The sequence below is a fragment of the Pelodiscus sinensis genome, chromosome 12, assembly GCF_052426305.1.
Source record: "Pelodiscus sinensis isolate ZL-2025 chromosome 12, ASM5242630v1, whole genome shotgun sequence".
Classification (NCBI taxonomy): Eukaryota; Metazoa; Chordata; order Testudines; family Trionychidae; genus Pelodiscus; species Pelodiscus sinensis.
Genome location: NC_143063.1, coordinates 39,949,757 through 39,968,435, shown reverse-complemented (window position 1 = coordinate 39,968,435; position 18,679 = coordinate 39,949,757). Strand labels below are relative to the sequence as shown.

Here is an 18,679-nt window from a genome sequence, read left to right as displayed (position 1 = left end):
ATGCAGCTGGATGTGGCCCTACCTGTGTACGTGCTGCCAAAGATTAGAGAGCCTAATTCAGCAAACCAGGGACAGAGAATCCAGGCTGATGGAGCAGAAGAGGCTCAGTGAAACCCCAGTATATCAGGTGGCATCCCAGATGGGGATGGAGATGAGGGAGGAGTGGTTCCAACATGTCACAGTTGATAGATTGGAAAGGGTTCAGAGAAGAGCCATGAGAATGATTAAAGGATATAAAAGTATGCTTGATAATAATAGATTAAGCTCTTTGACTTTATTTAGTTGATAAAAGGGAAACTTAAGGATGACTTTTTAAAATGATAGGTACCTACAGGAGGGGGTGTTTGATACTGGGCTCTTTGAAGTAGCAGAGAAAGGAATAATATGATCAGAAGGCTGGAAGATGGAAGCAAGATAAATTCAGACTTGAAATAAAGTGTAGATTTTTATCAGTGAGAATAATTAACCAGAGGAACACCTGACCAAGGATCATGGAAGAGTTTCCATCACTTGCAATTTTTAAAATCAAGATTGGATATTTTTCTCAAACATCTTGTCTTGGAATTATTTTGGGAAAATTCTATTCCCTATGTTAGACAGGCAGTCTGGCTAGATTATCATAATGGTCCCTTCAGACTCGGAATCTGTAAGTCTATGAATCTGTAAAACAAAAGAAGTTTCATTAGATCAATCTGCTAAACCTCTACTGCATAAAAATTACACTTTAATGTTCTCAATAAGTTTTAAAAAAAACCTTCCAGATAGTTAGTAGATGCTATGAATTTGTTGAGATCAAATTCAAGTGTTGTGCGGGGTGGGGAGAATTAGAAATGACTTCATTTCCTTTAGAACTATTGTGGCATGATTTATTTATACATAACACGTCCATTATTATGTAAAAGTAATCATTCTGGAAAAATGTTTGTCATTTTATAAATTAGCAATGAATGTCTATTCTAATTAAAATAGCCAAGACCTATGACTGGCTTCATTGAAGTCAATTGGAATTTGATATAGAAGTGAATGGGACAGGATTGGGCCTTTTACTTTGGAGCTCTTTTGTATTTGTATATTATGTTATGATTGGCTACTGGACTGGTTTTGTGGAGGATTAAACTGTAAACGTTAAATCAGCTACGCAGTCCATAAAGAAAAGCAGTTAGTGGTTGCAATGTGAAATGATTGGCTGTTCTCACTGGAGCCAGAAGATTTGCCGTATTTGACTTATTTTGTTTCTGAAGTTCACCCCTTGGCTATGGTCCCCAAGGGCACCGTCCACCAGCAGAGAAAAATCAGAGCTCCATCTGGGCCCCCTACCTATATGTAGCACTGGAGCCTGTCACATCAATTCTCTGCTACCCATGATGTTTGGCTGCTTTTCAGTCTCTTAGTGCCACCACCATAACAGTTCAAAATGGACTGGATTCCAGCATAGAACCTAGCTCAAAATGTATATGAAGGGATTATTTCAGTCCCTGACCACATGTATAGCAGGGACACTAATTAAGAGAAAGGTTATTAAAATGAATCTATTTCAAATTCTATTGATCAGAGCAATTAACTTCTAGTTTTTTCTCCAAAATTCTAGTCTTTTAGAATGACCTCTTTAATAGCAACATGTGAAGTTGACCCCAGTTGTTTACTTAGTGAGCATGTAATATTTTACAGTTTATGTGTATATTCATGAAAAAGCACAGGAAAAAATATGTAAGATTTGGTTTAGCTGCAGGGCAATCTCACATTCACTGACAATTTGTGTGTATTACATAACTATTTACTTTGCTTTTACGCAGGAAAAAAATCAGTTACCAAAGCAACTACTACACTTGTATGCTACTGATGCTATTTTTGAGGTAAAGAACACTGTAAAGGTGCACACATCAATATGTTAGGAACATGTCTCCTTTTCATAGTCAGAAGAAAAAGAGCAATTATAATCAAACTTTTAAAAAGTCTAGTCTTTCTTGCTAACTTTTCTGAATTCTATTTTTCTGAGCAGTTTTCATCCCCATTTTTAATTTGAGGCTATTTGGTGATAATGGATATGTCAGATACGTGTTTAGATATAGGAATATATTCATATATGTCTACTTCTGAGCATGCTTGCATTTTATGTGTCAAATAGCACTAGCAGCTCTGGAGTGCAACAGGAGTTGCTGCATTTTTTATAGTTACTGAAGAAATCTCCATAAAAATACAAGTGGATGACTGTTTTATCTGGTCAGCTAATAAAATGCCTTCCTATCAGTATTTGTGAATGTTCAAAGCAAAATGTCTTCATTCCTTACCATGAAATGAATGCTAAAGGATATAAGATGTTTACATAATATTGCTGTTGCACAAACAACTCTAGTGGTGTGTGAGTGTAGAAGATCAGTTACAGTAGTTCACTTTTCTCCTAAACACAGTCATGACCTAGTTCCAGAACTTGGAAATGCTTGTTATTATTGTGGCAGTAGTCCAAAGGGCAGAGGAAGATATGTAGTTTAAGGATAACTGGATTTTATTTATCAAATATCATCTCATTCTGTTTACAGATTGTGATTTCCTTGCAAATACTTGAAATAACTATTAGATTCAAGTTTCAAAGGTAGCTGTGTTAGTCTGTTTCAGCAAAAACAATGATGCCATAATAAAATTGTTAGAAGTATCAGAGGGGTAGCTGTGTTAGTATGTAACTCTAAGAACAATGAGTAGTTCTGTGGTATCTTAGGGTATGTCTAGACTACATGGCTCTGTCGACGGAACCATGTAGATGAGTTTACTAAACATAGGAAAATGTTTACATTTTTTTTATTTACATCAAAATGGCCGCCACGCTGTGCCAATCAGCTGTTTGGCGGCACAGTGGGGCAGTCTGGACACACTGCGGTCGACAAGGGAAGCTTTAGTCAACTGCTCCGTTATGCCTCGTGAAATGAGGTTTACTGGAGCAGTCAACTAAGGCATCCCTTGTTGACCATGGCTCATCCAGTCTGCCCCACTGTGCCGTCAAACAGCTCATGGAATGAGGAGTAACGGTAGTTCGAACTAGGAAGCCTAGTTCGAACTACCTAGTTCGAGCCCCATGTAGCCGCACTGCATGGGTTTCGAACCAGCGGGGTTTTAAAAATGGCGGCGCCCCGCTTATGCAAATGAAGCCCGGGAAATTCAAATCCCGGGCTTCATTTGCAAGTGCGGTATGCCTACATTACCCTCCTAGTTCGAACTAGGAGGGTAGTGTAGACATACCCTTAGGGTGTGTCTAGACTACATGCCTCCGTCGACGGAGGCATGTAGATTAGCCAGATCGGCAGAGGGAAATGAAGCCGCGATTAAAATAATCGTGGCTTCATTTAAATTTAAATGGCTGCCCCACTCTGCCGATCAGCTGTTTGTCGGCAGATCGGGGCAGTCTGGACGCGACGTGCCGACAAAGAAGCCTTTCTTGATCGGCACAGGTATGCCTCGTGAAACCAGGTTTACCTGTGCCGATCAAGAAAGGCTTCTTTGTCGGCGCGTCGCGTCCAGACTGCCCCGATCTGCCGACAAACAGCTGATCGGCAGAGTGGGGCAGCCATTTAAATTTAAATGAAGCCGCGATTATTTTAATCGCGGCTTCATTTCCCTCTGCCGATCTGGCTAATCTACATGCCTCCGTCGACGGAGGCATGTAGTTTAGACGTACCCTTAGAGACTAACTAATATATATATATATAGTACAGGAATATAGGAATGTATATCTTTTATATATAGTACAGGAATATAGGAATGTATATCTTTCTGGGAAAACCCCACTTCTTCAGATGAGATGAGATCATCTCATCTGAAGAGGTGGGGTTTGTCCAAAAGCTGATAAGCTCATGATACTATATATAAATTAGTCTATAAAATTGTTAGACATTAAGGTGTTACTGGACTCCTTGTCAATGTTTCAAGACATGATTTGTGAAAATATCTTGGTCTGTAACTCATTGTGTTAGTCTGTCACGAATGTTCACAGTCAATCTGAGTTGGTTTTCATTGGACATATACACCAGCTGATACTATTTTCTTCCTTGATTGTAGGAATGTAATACTTACAATCAGATTTCTTGTGTAAATTTAATTACAGGGCATCCCTGCTATAAGTTGCCCCAGTATACATCTGTTCCTCACTAAAGTAGTTGACACTTGTAGGAACTGATGTGTTATAAGTCCTCCCATTCCTCGCTCTTAAATTGCACAAAAAACACAAATAAACCAATTTGTGCAAATGGAAGTCAGCTATGGGAAAATTCCCCGTTTTAAGTTGTTTTGCTATAGGTCCAAGTTCTTTGGAATGTATCTTGGACTCATAGCAAAGATGGCATATATCATACAACTTTGAAATTTCCTTTCCATTTAGCATTCTGCAACTTTTGCTTAAAATATACTATTTCCATGAGCCTTTAACCTGTAAATCCATTGACTTGCTTGTTTGCAGTATTGATCCCACCCTACGGGCAGTTAGTTACCTGCATAACCAGCTTTACTCATATAATTAGTACTACTGAAGTCAGTGGGACTACTCAGCAGCACCCCGAAGTATATGCACATGTGCCATTAGCAGGGTTAAGGCTACCTGGGAAGCGAAAAGGACAGTTTGTCCTGACACCCCATTGGAGATGGCTCCCACGCCGAGTGGCATTGCCACCTGTTGCACTGATATGCATCACGTCTCACTGATGTTTGGTCTACTGTTCCTTCCATCATTATGGAACAGGTGGATGGGCCAAACTTGAGTTGTGCCATGCTAATTAAAATGAGAGTGGTTCAGTTGTGCTTACAATGTGGAAAACCTCTGGAGCTGCTCCTGTGCCTACTCACGTAAGTAAAATTACTCCTGTACTTATGTGGTTGGAGGATTAGCCCCAAACCAAGCACAAAAAAAAGCTAAACGCTAAAGCAGGTTTGTAAAAAACAGAAACCTATGAATATCTCTGGAAGGTTTTTTTTTTTTGGCAGTATTTGCCCAGCTCTGACCTGTAAGTCTGGTGTAAATGAGCATGGCTACATGGACGTCAGTTGAGCCATACCCATTTATGCTAACTGATGATCTGGCCCTTTCATTTTTAAGATTCATTAATCAGTGCATAAAAATTGTTCACTTGTGTAGAGCTAATGAATGAATGGAAAAATATTTGACCAATATCTTATTCGATGAATAAGAGCAAAAATGAGCAAGTACATTATTCATCTGATAGTTTTCAGCCAGGCCTGACTTTCCCAATATATAAAATGGTGGTAATAATAATAAGGCCTTATTGGGATCTACCGATGAAAAGTGCTAGTAAGAGCTAAGTATTATTATTCTTAATGTATTATACAGTACAGAGTAGTAGGGAAATCGAAACATCTAGCACATTTTGTGTGTATTCCTTGTATCTGTGTCCTTCAGAGCACTTTAGGAGAACTTCTATTTCTTGAACGAAGATTAGATTCCCTGGCAACTAAGTAAAAACTCATCAAATGTTCTGCCACATCTCTGTAAACTGTAGAAATCAAACATTACTCTTCTGCAGAAAATCAGCCAGTTACTTAATGATTTTTTGAACTTGTAAATGTCATGTAACAAACAGATGTATTAAAACCTCCCAGATAATGTATAAATGCTTGTGAAGCCCTTAAAGAGGTGAAAAAAAAGTTTTAGTTTCTCTTTATACTTTAACTTTGCATAGTAAGCACTTTTCCTGGCTCCCTCTGCTGGCTATGAAGCTGGCTTGGCTTTCTTTCACTATGATACTACTTTTGCTGATTAAAATAGCTATAGTAGCTCTTTCTCTTGCCCCCCTGTTCTAGGAATTCTTTGCTTAATTATACAATTGTCTTCATGACTGATTCTTTTTCTTGTATGAGTCGCATTCAAACACAAAATTATTTTTTTAAAAGCAACTGCACACTGCATTGAAAAAAGGATCCAAAAAAGGGAGGGAGAAGGAGCTGAATTATTAAGCAGTTGCATCCAATGAGAATTAACTTTTTGAAAACATTTAAAAGAAAATAACTTATTAACAAAGTGCTAACACATCATTTTATTTTTATTTGTTTTTCTTCAGTACAATGTCTATTTTCTCATCACTCTGGATGTGATTTCTGTTATCTGCCATAGCACTTCCCATATCTAAAGCACTTAGCAATTATGAATTCGTTAATTCTGACATTTCCCGTGAACTAAATAAGGAAATAATATCCCAGTTTTACAGATGGAAATGTTAATATAGAGAGGGTATGTAAATGACTTTCTCAAGGCCAAAAAACCCTCAGTCAAAATAAATAATTTTTACATCAGTAGAAGCCAAGCTTGCTCTTTGCAAAGTTGAATGTGTAATTGTACATGTGAAGGGGTGTGGTCACAAAAGATATCTTGAGGCTGCTTATCACTGTGCTGATAGAACCACTGACACTCGCCTCCTTGCTCTCTGGGACTTCTCACCACTCTGTCTTGCTGGGCTAGATCTCCTGATCTCCCCCAGCAAAGGCAAAGAGCTGAGATTACCCTCTCTCCCTCCCCCAAAGAGCAATACAGACACTGAATTACTTCAACTCTAAGAAGAATGCAGTGTCAAGCAAAGCATCCAGGTAACCAACCCCCAATCTGGGATCAGAACCCCAAATAAACCATTCAGGCAAGCCCCCTTTAACAATGAAAGGAGGATCTACACACTGATGGCTCCCCCAGGTAACAATTATTTTCACTGGGCTTGATAGTACATAAAAGTAATTGTATTAAGTACAGACAGTAGGATATAAGTGGTTGCAAGTGTAAACAGAGAGAGCAAAGTCAATTACAAATTTAAAATAAAAGAAAATGCATAGTTAGTTCTAACACACTAAAGCATATTACGAACTTACCCTAAAACTGTTCTTATTTTGGGCAAAACCGTACAAAACAGGGAATATCTTTTTCTCCCTGAGGTCTCTGGCCTCCTTATGATGTGTCATGCCAGCCAAAGAGAGAGCCTGAAAACTCTGCTTCTTAAATAGATTTCTTTTTGGGCAGGAATTCTTTGTTTCTACATTTCCCCTTCTATGGAAAATTATTTGGTCAGATTCTACCAATTGGGATGGTCACATGTCTTCCTAAGAACAACCACTGCTTAGACTTAAAGGGCAAAGGTAGCTGTTTACAGGTCATCACGTTGATCACTCAGGGTATGTCTGCACAACACCTTATCCTCACCAAAATTTGCATAGCGCAAATTGCATATCTTATTTCGACTGAATTTCAAAATAGTGTATTTCGAAATTTGGCATGTCTACACAGTGCCAAATTTTGAAATAAGTATTTCAAGACATCTCTTAAACCTTTTGAAACAAGAGTTACAGGGATGCCGAAATAGCGCGTCTGCTATTTCGAGACCTATCTCGAAATAGCAGGTGCATTCAAAAGATGCAGGGTAGCTATTTTGGGATACTTCCGGTATCCCGAAATAGCCCTGCTGTATAGAAGTTGAGGTGTCAGAGCACTGGAAACACACTTGATGGCTTTCATTTGCACATTTAACAGCCTAAACCATTCAGATCTAAAGATATACAGATCCAGCAGACTATGACATTAAAACTGATAGGTTACATGAGGTGTTTTATCCAAAGCATTCTTGAGTTACGCATATTTATATCCATAAGACAATTTCATAAAGCATGGGGGGGGGGGGGGCGGGGAGAGGGTCCATCACAATGCATTTTGGATATAACTGGCTGTTTGCACATAAAAATATGAAGGTTGCACACACAGTTTGTGTAATTGCAATTGTGGATTAGCAGTTCCTCTTCCAGAGATTTGTGATCTAAAAGATGAGATGTGACAGACAAATGGACAAAGTTGGTCAGGTAAGGGTCATAGGATTACAAAAAATGTGTACAATTCATAGCCAGTCAGGAACAGTCATCACAACTGGCCATCTTGCTAGTCAGTATCAGACTGAACTTTTCTGTATTCATTACTATAGAAACAGTGAATTGAAAAATGATTTGAATGATAAGTTTGTTGTCATTTTATGGCTTTTGATTTATTTTCCCCTGCTAATATGAAAATCAAGCCCTTTACATAGTTTATTACTATGAATATTATGCTGAGTTTTCAAACTTGGATATCTAACATTATTATAATAGCTTGTGTGTGTAGTTTTCAAAAATACTGGTCTAACTCCTGGATCTTATTGAGGACTTTTGAAAATCCTATATACTGGAATATAGATTTTAGTCATGAATCCTAGATGCTTCAGTTTGAAAACTGGGGGAATTTATGAGCCTAAGATTAGAATATTCTTGAAAATCTTTGGGCTTGTAATAATATACTTTGTGCAAGTGCCTAAGTGATTTAGGAGCCTAAATCCTAGTGAGATTGCATTTTGCCCAGCTCAGTTTTGAAGGAAAGAGAACATGTTGCTTCATGTATGCTTTATAGTCACATTTTATGGGTATTTTGCTTGTTGGCACTCTTCCATGCTCCTCGGTGTAGAGTGTGACTTCTTAGCCTATGGAACAAGGCCTTCTAAAGTTAGAATGAGAGTCACATGCTGTCAAGCCTGTTCCCCACTCTGGCACTCTGAGGCTATGTCTACACTACAGGCTTCTTGTGCAAGAAGCTTTTTATGGAAGATCTCAAATTTCTTGTGCAAGAGAGCATCCACACTGCAAAAGTGCATCGAAAAAGCGATGTGCTTTTGCAAAAGAGCATCCAGACTGCATGAACGCTCTCTCAAAAGGAAACTGTGATTGCTATTTACAGAATGGCCACCAGGGCACCTGGGCTTTTTTCGATTGCCTCTTTTGGGGCAAAAAACCCTTTTTCCCCGCCCACACACACCTTTTTGCGCATGAGCTCTTACGCAAAAAGGAGTTATTCCTTGTAGAAAGAGGAATACCTACACTGGAAAAAACCCTTTGTTCTTTCATTTTACTTTTTCAAAAATGTGCTTAAGATGTAGACCCTTTCTTCTTGAACCCAGGAAGAAATCACTTGGACTTCTTCCAGAGGAGTACTCCCAAGCTCTTTTAACACAAGAGAGCTCAAATAAAAAGAGAAAACAAACTGCAATCTCTGATAGCTGACCTCTTAGTCTTAGGCATACAAATACAGATCTCCTGTTACCTTCCAAGACACAAGAATCAAATCATTGCCTTAAAAAAGGAAATTTTATTAACAAAACAAAAAGATATATGCTTGGTAAAGTATACTAGGTTGCTAGGTGTTATAAAGCAATGGAGAGAGACCAGATTAAAACAGAGAATAGTATCTCTGGGATTTAGCTTAATTAGGCTACGTCTATCCTGCAAGGTTTTTGCGCAAAAACCTGCAGAGCGTCCACACCTCAAATGCGCTTTTGTGCAAGTAAATCAGCAGTAAAATGGCAGAATTGTCTTTTGCCAGTGTAGGTAAATCTCCTTCTACGAGGCATAACTCCCTCTTACGCTACAGCTATGGCACAAAAAGGCAAGTGTGGATGCTCCAGAGGGGATTCTTGGAAACCCCTATGGGAAAAAGCAGAGGTGCTCTGATGGCTATTCTCTGAATGGCCATCAGAGCTTTCTTGTGCAAGAGCGTCCATACAGTGTAGACGCTCTCTTGCACAAAAGCACATCACTTTTCCATTGCACTTTGAGGTGTGGATATGCTCTTGCTCAAGAAGTTTTTGCGCAAAAACTCTTGTGCAAAAGACTTCTTGCACAAGAAGCATGCAGTGTAGACATAGCCCCATAGTGTAGAGGTGGGGCACATGGACTCAGCACAGAGAAGTTTCACCAAACAACAAAACAAAGAAAATAACCGGATTGCATCTAAATAGACATTCCCAGGGCTCGACAATCTATTGAATCTACTTGCCCGTGTGCAGTGTGGGACTGGTGAGTGTCTTTCGCTGCGGTTCGTCAAGCCCTGGACATTCCTATCTACTCATGTATTCATGCTTCAAGGTCCAGTCCAGTCCCATGACCAGTATTATTTGTAGGCATTGTAGTACTGCCTGGTTTAATTCATCTTGCTCCCCCAGCTCCTAGCTTAACACTTTCACAAAGAAAAACAGCAGACAGGTATATCTTTCAATTTAAATCTAAACACCTTATCCTATTGGCTCTTCTGGCTCCCTACCAACACCCCCTATCTACCTGAGTTTAACCCTTTACTCACCGAATGCTGGAATGTTCAGAAAAGGCCAGCACTCTTCCTATCACACATGCTCATTCACATTTGTATACAAAGGATGATTTCAATACATATCTTGGAATTAGAGTAATTTCCAGTTTCCTCAAAATAGCTCAAGAGATTTAAAATATTAGGGGCCAAATTAATCCCCAGTGTAATTCCATTTATGTAAATTAAGTTACACCAAGGATGAATTATGTATTATTACTGCAAATATTTATAGTGCCTGGTAGATGGCTGTCATGATGATATAAGGGTGTCTTTGGACTTACATATTTGGCATTTTTTGTGAGGACTCTTTCTTGAGGAATTACTGCCGTTTCTGTGATTAGGGAAGTAGGAGCCTCTTTGCTTTTGTTGCGGGTCTGATTGTCATTTACAGTTAGGCCCCTTTACACTATCCTGGCCATATGAAGCTTACTAAGGGGGCATACAACAAGGTTGAATAAATGGACATAAAACATGTTTGTATCTGACTCTGCTTCTGTTCCCTGGACTGTGCTTAGAGCAAGAGTCGGCAATGTATGTCATGCGTACCATAAGAGGCACGCAAGATGATTTTGAGTGGCACACAGGGAGCCCATACCGCCGCTGGAGCCTTGTGGTTGGCGCACACCCATGAGGCTGCAGCACCAGCTTTGGGGGGCAGGTGGAGAGGTGAAGAAAGAAAAATCCCCCTCACCCCAGCATGAGCTGCAGAGCTGCATGTGGAGGAGTGCTGCCCTGCCTCCCTCCATGAAAAAGTACCACCTGCAGCTGGGCATCCACCTCTGTTGCTCCCACAGGGCAGGTTGCAGATTGGTCTGTGTGGGGCCCTTCTGGTGGGATGGGCTCTCATGGTGCCCCAGCGGCGGGCGCCCTCTCCCTTCCCCGGCAGCAGGAACGCTGCATCATATTCGGTGGTGGTGGGAGGAGGTGGTGCTGGGGTTGAGGGTGCAACTGGGGGCTCAGGGCCCTTTGCACCCATGGAGGGCACTCAAATCCATAAATAGAAATGAATAAGTTAAATCTTGGCACATCATTTCTGAAAGGTTGCTGACCCCTGCCTTAGAGATTGAGGGTGGGATTTTCAGAGTATTGCTGGGGATTTAGTCATGTATCTTCTGATTAATAGCAGGAAGACAATCTGTTAATTAATGGCTAATTTCCTTGCATGCTTTGAACATTTCAACCTATTAGCTTTCCGAATGGGAATGAGATGGTTGGGAAAAATAAGCAGGGAGTATGTATAAGAGATCATAGGGAAGACCATAATGTATTAAGGGCGTGTGTGTGTGTGAGAGAGAGAAAGAGAGAGAGAGAGAGATTTTGTTCTCACTGGTAAGAAGCTTAATATCTTCCCCTCTATTAAGCTTTCCTTTGGAAAGGAGGATCTTTCAAATATTTAAACATATTTCATTACATTTCATGTGCTCTTTCCTTCTCTTCATGCACTTTGTGTTTGATAGATTTGTCTTTTCACCAAGGCTGCACATGTGACAGATTATATCTATGTATCAACCTGCCATTTAATCTGAATCAAAGGGAATAGTTTATCTAATGTGACAGGTACAGTCATCTGTTGTCAAAGCTGTGACAGTGCTGACCAGGATTATGTGGATGAATGGTCATCTTGATGTTGCAATATGGAAGGTGTAGGTTTTGTGAATAAACTAGAATAGCACAGAGAGATGGACTGCCACTGATGTGGAAATGATGGGATAGACTGGATGCTAATGTAATATATAAAGACATCAGAAACTGAGTAGGGGCTTTAGGATAAAGAGTTTGGGGATGTTGATGTTGAGCACAATAGAGGATGTCTGAAACATACACTTGACCAATCCAGCAGAGGTTATTAGGAATAAAATAAAAAGCAAGTACTTTTTTATGCAGATAAGTCATACATCTTTCATGAGTACTGTACTGCAAACTGGTAACTAATGGCTAATTTCCTTGCATTGCTTTGAACTTTCAATCTATTAATACTGCTGGTAGGAATAAGAAGAAACAAGCAGGGAGTATGAATAAGAGACCATAGGTAAGACCACAGTGTATTTCAGTTACCCTAAAATATATTGGGCTGCTGAGAGTGAAATCTTTCCCTGGTAAGACTCAATATGTGTATTTTTAGAGGTAACGTCCAACTGATGAAACACTCAAGAGGAGTAGAAATTTTCCTAAACATATTCCTAAACAAATGACCTGAGTATGTAAATAATTTAAAACTGATTGATATCTTGGCTGTGGTGAGCTCATCACTGCTAAGTTTGAAACACCTGTGAGACAGCAGTACCTATGATGAAATTTGAGAGTTGGGATTTTTAAAGGAGCCAGAGCATGCTCAGGTTCCAGGTAAATTGAATGGGAGTTGGGTACTCACATTCACTGAGTTCCCCTGTGTAGAAAAAAGTATGGGACTTTTCAAAGCCTTAAATCAAGTATCTGATCTGGGTGTACAACACCTAATTAATTGTCTGCATTAAGAATTATGAATGTGGATCAGAGGCAGAAGAGAATGGATAAGAGGATGAATTAAACTTTCTTTTGGGTGTGGGCTGAAGAGAAGCAGCAAACATAAACAGTAAAACTTTGAGGGAGGAGAAGAGCATGTCCCCTAGAGGCATGGGTAGAGAGAAGGTACTGAAAATACCAGGGGTAAGCCTTATGGATCAGCTACACAATGGTGGAAGAGGCACTGTGACCGGATTGTCTACTATTCCAATTTTATCATATTTAATTGTACGAAACGTTTTTCTTAAAGCCCCAGATCCTGAAACCATGTGAACATAATCATGGAATTAAGGCCAGAAGGGACTATTGGATCTTCTATTCTGACCTGTATATCAGAGGCTAAATATGTGAAAAAAGTAAATTTCTGTCTCTCAAGGTTCCAGAGGAAAACTTTGAAAATATGATCTAAATGCTTTCTATTTTATTCCAAATGCATCGTAAAGGCTCAAAAGCCAGAAGGCAAATAGGAGCCCTGCATGGATGATGGGTTTTGTTTTGTTTGGATAAAAAAAAATCATGATATTGTTTGTTATTTTTAATCCTCAAGATTTTGTGGGGCATGACCTATGGTTTTTAGTGCTTGGTTTGGCAATACTGTTGTGAGAGCTCTGTCCAAAGGGAACTTTCTGTTTCTTTCCCAAAGGCAGCTGTAGGATGGAAGGCTGCAGGAACCTTCATGGCTCTTGGAGTCACAGAACTGGCTACAAGACACCCACAGAGGCATGTAGTCTAGACATACCCCTACTGTCTTCCTCCATTTTGGGATGCTGATGGGAGCTATGGGCTGCAGTCATTACCAGGCTGTGATGGTGGCTGTGACTAATATGTAATGTTTAAATAAAAATAATGTACTGAAATACAAAGTCTTCATGCCTCCATAAGGGGAAAAACATAAACATTGAGGGTATGTCTAGACTACTGAGTTTTTTCGAAAAAAGTGGCCTTTTTTCAAAAAAACTTCACCTGCAACTAGACTGCCGTCGCATTCTTTCAAAATTAAATCGAAAGAATGCGGCGTTTTTTTCGACAGCGGTAAACCTTTTATGAGAAAGAACACCTTTTTTCAAAAGAACTCTTTCGTAAAAAGGCGTTCTTGACCACAAACAGGGCTTTTTTGAAAGAGAGTGTCCAGATTGCCTGGGTGCTCTCTCAAAAAAGCAGCTCACTTTTTCATAAGACTTGGGGTTGTCTAGATGATCTCTTTCAAAAGAAGCTTTTTCAAAAGAGCTCTTTCGAAAAAGCCTCTTTTGAAAGAGACTTGTAGTCTAGACGTACCCTCAGTGCTTACACATAGAAGCTTCTATGCTACTGGAGGATGAGGGAAGTAGCATTCCGTTTCTGACAATTCCCCACCTACCCCAGTTTATTGATATTTCTGCAATATTCAGGCCCTGTGTGCTATTTTTTGGTTATATGATCTGACCCTCAGGGTACAATTGACATTAATGAGATGTAAATGACAGATGTGGTGCCAGAAGAAAATGTGACCAACCAAAGAAATAAAAAACCGTATCAAGAACAAACAGACAGTTGTAAAGCACATAAATGATCTGGTAAATAGTGTCATTGCTCAGGGTTTTTGAGCACCAGATATTAGCATGAGGTGACTGGGAATATAATAACAATTAGTAAACCTTTTTTTCAGGATATATACAATAGGGAAATTAAGAAGAAAAAAAGATTAATTTATTTGTTTGAGAATAACAGTGGGGAACCAGTGAAGAAAGATAAAGGAATGACATAGATGTTAAACAGGTATTATACATGCAATTTTGTTAACAAAAGAAGGGCATTTAGTATTTTCTTGGGTCACTTCATGAATAATGGAAGAAAAGGTTTATTCAAAGGCCAGGGGATCTTAAATTAAGAAGGTTCAGGGTTGTATGACATAAATCCAAATATCTTGCTAAAGGAAATGGTTATGAAAGCTGGCGGGACTGTTTCCATCAGGATGTGTGTGGCTGTTGTTTCACTAATGCCCTTGGCCCTGTGCAGCCATTGACAGCAGCGAAATTGTGCAGAAAGTTGGTATGAAATGCTACCATTCTGCTTCGGTAGCTTTTTAGACTCACTTTACACTGTTGTAGATAATTGCACAGGATAGGTGACAGCAGCAAGTCAAGCCCATAAGAGGAGCTAATAGGTAAATCTTCATAAAAGATATGACAAAGATCTGAATGCAGAAGTGGTGCTCTGATAGGGGGAGGGGATTTATTTTCAGTGTATTAAAACTTGGTTTAAGAGCAAGGTAATAAATGGTACCGGGAATAAGATGACATCTGTTGCATCTGCTTGAGCATTGCACTTGAAAAAGTGAAAAGAATGGTGAAGGATAGAGTATGAGCCATCAAGTGAAGGATACTGGAACTTTGAGAAACTGTTTCCCACATACTGTACTACTTATGTGACATTGAATAAGTCGTCTAGCTTCTGTGTTCCTTGTCTGTAAAATATTTCCCCACCTCACAAGGGTCTTGTGAGGATAAATGCATTATACTGATCTGAAGTAAACCGCATGAAATTCAATAAGGACAAATGCAGAATACGCCACTTAAGAGTTTCTGGCCAATAGGAGCTGAGAAATTTTTCTGGAGGCAGGGCCAGTGAGCAAAGCTTCCTCCTTCCATTGCTCCCCCTTCCCAAGCTGGAGCAGAGTCACATGGCACAGCCAACCCCCCCTCCATTAAAAATTATTGCCCACTCCTGACCTAGCCCCATTTCCTACTATCACACAGTGGCCAATGCCAGAAGCTTCAAAAGGGAATAAGCAGAACAAGGCAACCCAGTGACCATCCTCTATCTTCCAGTCCCAGCTTCGGGCAGTCAGAGGCTTTAGGACACACATAGATGAGTTTATCTGGCAGACAAAGTTATAATAAGATCCAATGGATGATGAAGTGAGACAAATTCAGATGGGAAATAAGGTGTAAATTTCTATCATTTGGGGGCAATTAATCATTATAGGATGATAGACTCTCATTTAATCTTTTTTGATCTCTTCTTTTTTGGTATTAGCCCTGTGCAGTAAATGCTTTGTCTCTCTGTTTTATGTTTGGCCTCCTTATTTTCCAGCAATAGCCTGCAATCTTTCTCAAAGGAGGTAAATTCCCTTCTCTGCAAGTATACCTGATTACTGCACTTGTTGTATTGCCTCCCTAAACATGTCAGCGTAGACAGGAATTATCTTTCCCAACTACTATTACTTGTTCAAATGCTCAAAGCTGTAGCACATAATGGTGCAGATTTGAGGAGCAAGCAGTGCAAGTCAGGGTGGGTATAAAAGTACAGGAAGTCCCCGGGTTACGTACAAGATAGGGACTGTAGGTTTGTTCTTAAGTTGAATCTGTATGTAAGTCGGAACTGGCATCCAGATTCAGCCGCTGCTGAAACTGATCAGTTTCAACAGCAGCTGAATCTGGATGCCAGTTCTGACTTACATACAGATTCAACTTAAGAACCCCAGGCGTCCCCAAGTCAGCTGCTGCTGAAACTGATCAGCAGCTGATTCCAGGAAGCCCGGGGCAGAGCAGCTCTGCCTCAGGCTTCCTGTAGTCAGCCGCCGGTCAGTTTCAGCAGCGGCTGACTTGGGGACGCCTGGGGCAGAGCAGCGGCTGAATCAGGACTCCTGGGGCAGAGCAGCTGGGGTGCTGCTGGGTTGGTCCAGTAGCGCCAAGGAGCGGTGCTGCGGGACCAACCGGCAGCACCCCACCTGCTCTACCACAGTCCCCGGGCTTTGCTCCACGTCTCCCTGGTCTGCTGGGGGGGGCACTAGCTGCGTCCCCCCCCCAGCAGACCAGGGAGACGCGGAGCAAAGCGGCGGAGGACCCGGGCCGGACCCGCGGCGCTTCCAGATAAGCTGGAAGCGCCGCAGGTCTGGCCCGGGTCCTCCGCCGCTTTGCTCCACGTCTCCCTGGTCTGCTGGCTCCCCCAGCAGACCAGGGAGACGGGGAGCAGCTTTTCTCACCCCGGAGGAGGCGGGCGGCGGGACCAGGCGTCCCGCCGCTCCAGTCCTCCGGGGCGAGAAAATCCCCGTTTGTAACTGCGGATCCGACGTAAGTCGGATCCACGTAACTTGGGGACTGCCTGTAGTGTAAATCTCATCTTTGCATTTTTCCTCCAACCTGAGTGCTGGGCTGCTCCTGCTCTGCCTTCCACTGTAAGTTAGAGAAATCGTCATACTGCTCTAACTTATGGTAGCTGCTAATGGTCCCAATACAGGATGAAATCCTGATCCAGTTGAGTTCAATGGCACTTACTTCAGTGGAGCTGGGATTTCACCCACAGTTTTAAGTTGGGAAATGACTGATTTAAAACCAGAAAATAGAGCAAAATAGGGAGAAAAGGAATTTCTATGTATCTCCACTCTACCTCCATTCCCCCTCATTCAAATAAATAATCAAATCATTATTCATGTTGGAGATTGTCCCTTTAGGGGACAGTAAATGGAAAATTAAGAGGACGCAGGCAATGTTGTGAATGGAAAATTTTGCTTGGCTGAATATCAGATAAATATTAGAACTAGGTTTTTGATATTACTACTAATTATTAAGGTTACCGCTGAAATGGTTAAGTAGAAGTCCATGTGAAAGAAACTGCAGCATTGATGATACAGTAACCATTTTGGGGGAGAATGACTTCATGCCATCAAACCAGAGACCTATCAAGCTTTTAATAACTCACGTCAACAAAATATAATGAGTAGATTTGGTCCAGACATACAACCCAGAGAAATATCTCCATGCTCTGCACATTATCTTTATTTATCAGTGAAAGCTGTAATCAAGGCTACATTGATATCACTTTTGCGATAATTCCCTATTTTCACAAGCTTGTCACTAAAAAAAAAAACCCTTCTTCAACTGAAAATTTCATAGTTCGGGTAGCAGCCCCAAAGTAAATTGTTTTCGAAACTATGAGCAAAATCTGCCATAGACATTTAGAGGGATAGTTGAAGTTGAAGAACAACACTTTCCTATTGTAAAAAAGATTCACAAAACTAAAAACTGGAAAAATAACTGCGTTTCATAGAATGAAATATTGTAGTTAATTAGAGATCATTGTGGGAAATGCTCTGGGCCGGTGAAGTTATACCATTTGTAGGATCATGAATACTATATAAAATGTATTGAATAATATAAACACATATTATTGATGTTAGTTGTAGAGTTGCTGTTCTTTCATTTCACTGGGAAGTTTTATAGAGACTAGAACCAACACCTGCTGAAATCTGTGGAATATGTGGACTAAGTTTTAGATGCATGAATTTTTACTGGGGGTACTTCTGTTCTACAGTGAGATCAGTAGAGAATAGAGTTTAAATTTTCCTTTAAAAAACTTCTTTAAAAATCAAACAAGGAAAATGACTCTAAATAATAAAATCGCTTCCTATTCAAGATACAATTATAAACACTCGAATGCCAGAAAATGTAAAACTTAAACTTCTAATATTCTGGTCTATTGTTTATTCACGAATAGTTCACTATTAGTATTTAGCACTCAAAACTCAGTTTGTTTTAATGGGACTTGCAGGTCACATGGTATGTTTCTCTGCTTGGAAAAGAGCAACTTTTGCAGTCAGTTTTCTAAGTATGGATACTTGAAATTATAATTTCTCCTTATAGTTTCCTCAGATATTCTGCAACATTCCTTTAAAACTCAGTGTTCCAGTGAACATTCTTTGTCTGATACAAAATCATGGAAAGTAATTACAGAAAGCTGCAAACCCAGTCAGAGCAGATTTGTTTAAAAATTGAATGGCATATTTGTAGGGATTTGTTTTGGAATATTTGCCTAGCTCTAATTTATCATTCAGTCAAAAATGCACCATGGTAATTTCAGGGCCCTGTTCCACCACACTTCCTCAGAATGAGTCACTCCATGAGCAGTGCCAAATGTTATGATTTCAATGGCACTACTCAGATAGTTAGGTACTGTATTACTCAGCATGAATAAAGGTGGAAGAATCAGAATGTAAAATAACTATGATAACCGAGTGGTTGCAGCTGTGTTGGTTCCAAGATGTGAGAGTAATAAGGAGGCTGA

The 18,679-nt window shown here is 40.2% G+C and overlaps 1 long non-coding RNA gene across 4 annotated transcripts in view; it reads right to left on the bottom strand.

The window, feature by feature from the left end:
- Window positions 1-253: 253 nt before the first annotated feature.
- The window catches only part of LOC142818189 (uncharacterized), a 33,478-nt gene continuing 15,052 nt past the window's right edge, over window positions 254-18,679 (bottom strand). For all 4 annotated transcript variants that reach the window (XR_012906669.2, XR_003089262.3, XR_012906668.2 and 1 more), the window contains exon 4: window positions 254-660. This is a non-coding gene — a long non-coding RNA (uncharacterized LOC142818189). The remainder of the gene's footprint in view (window positions 661-18,679) is intronic.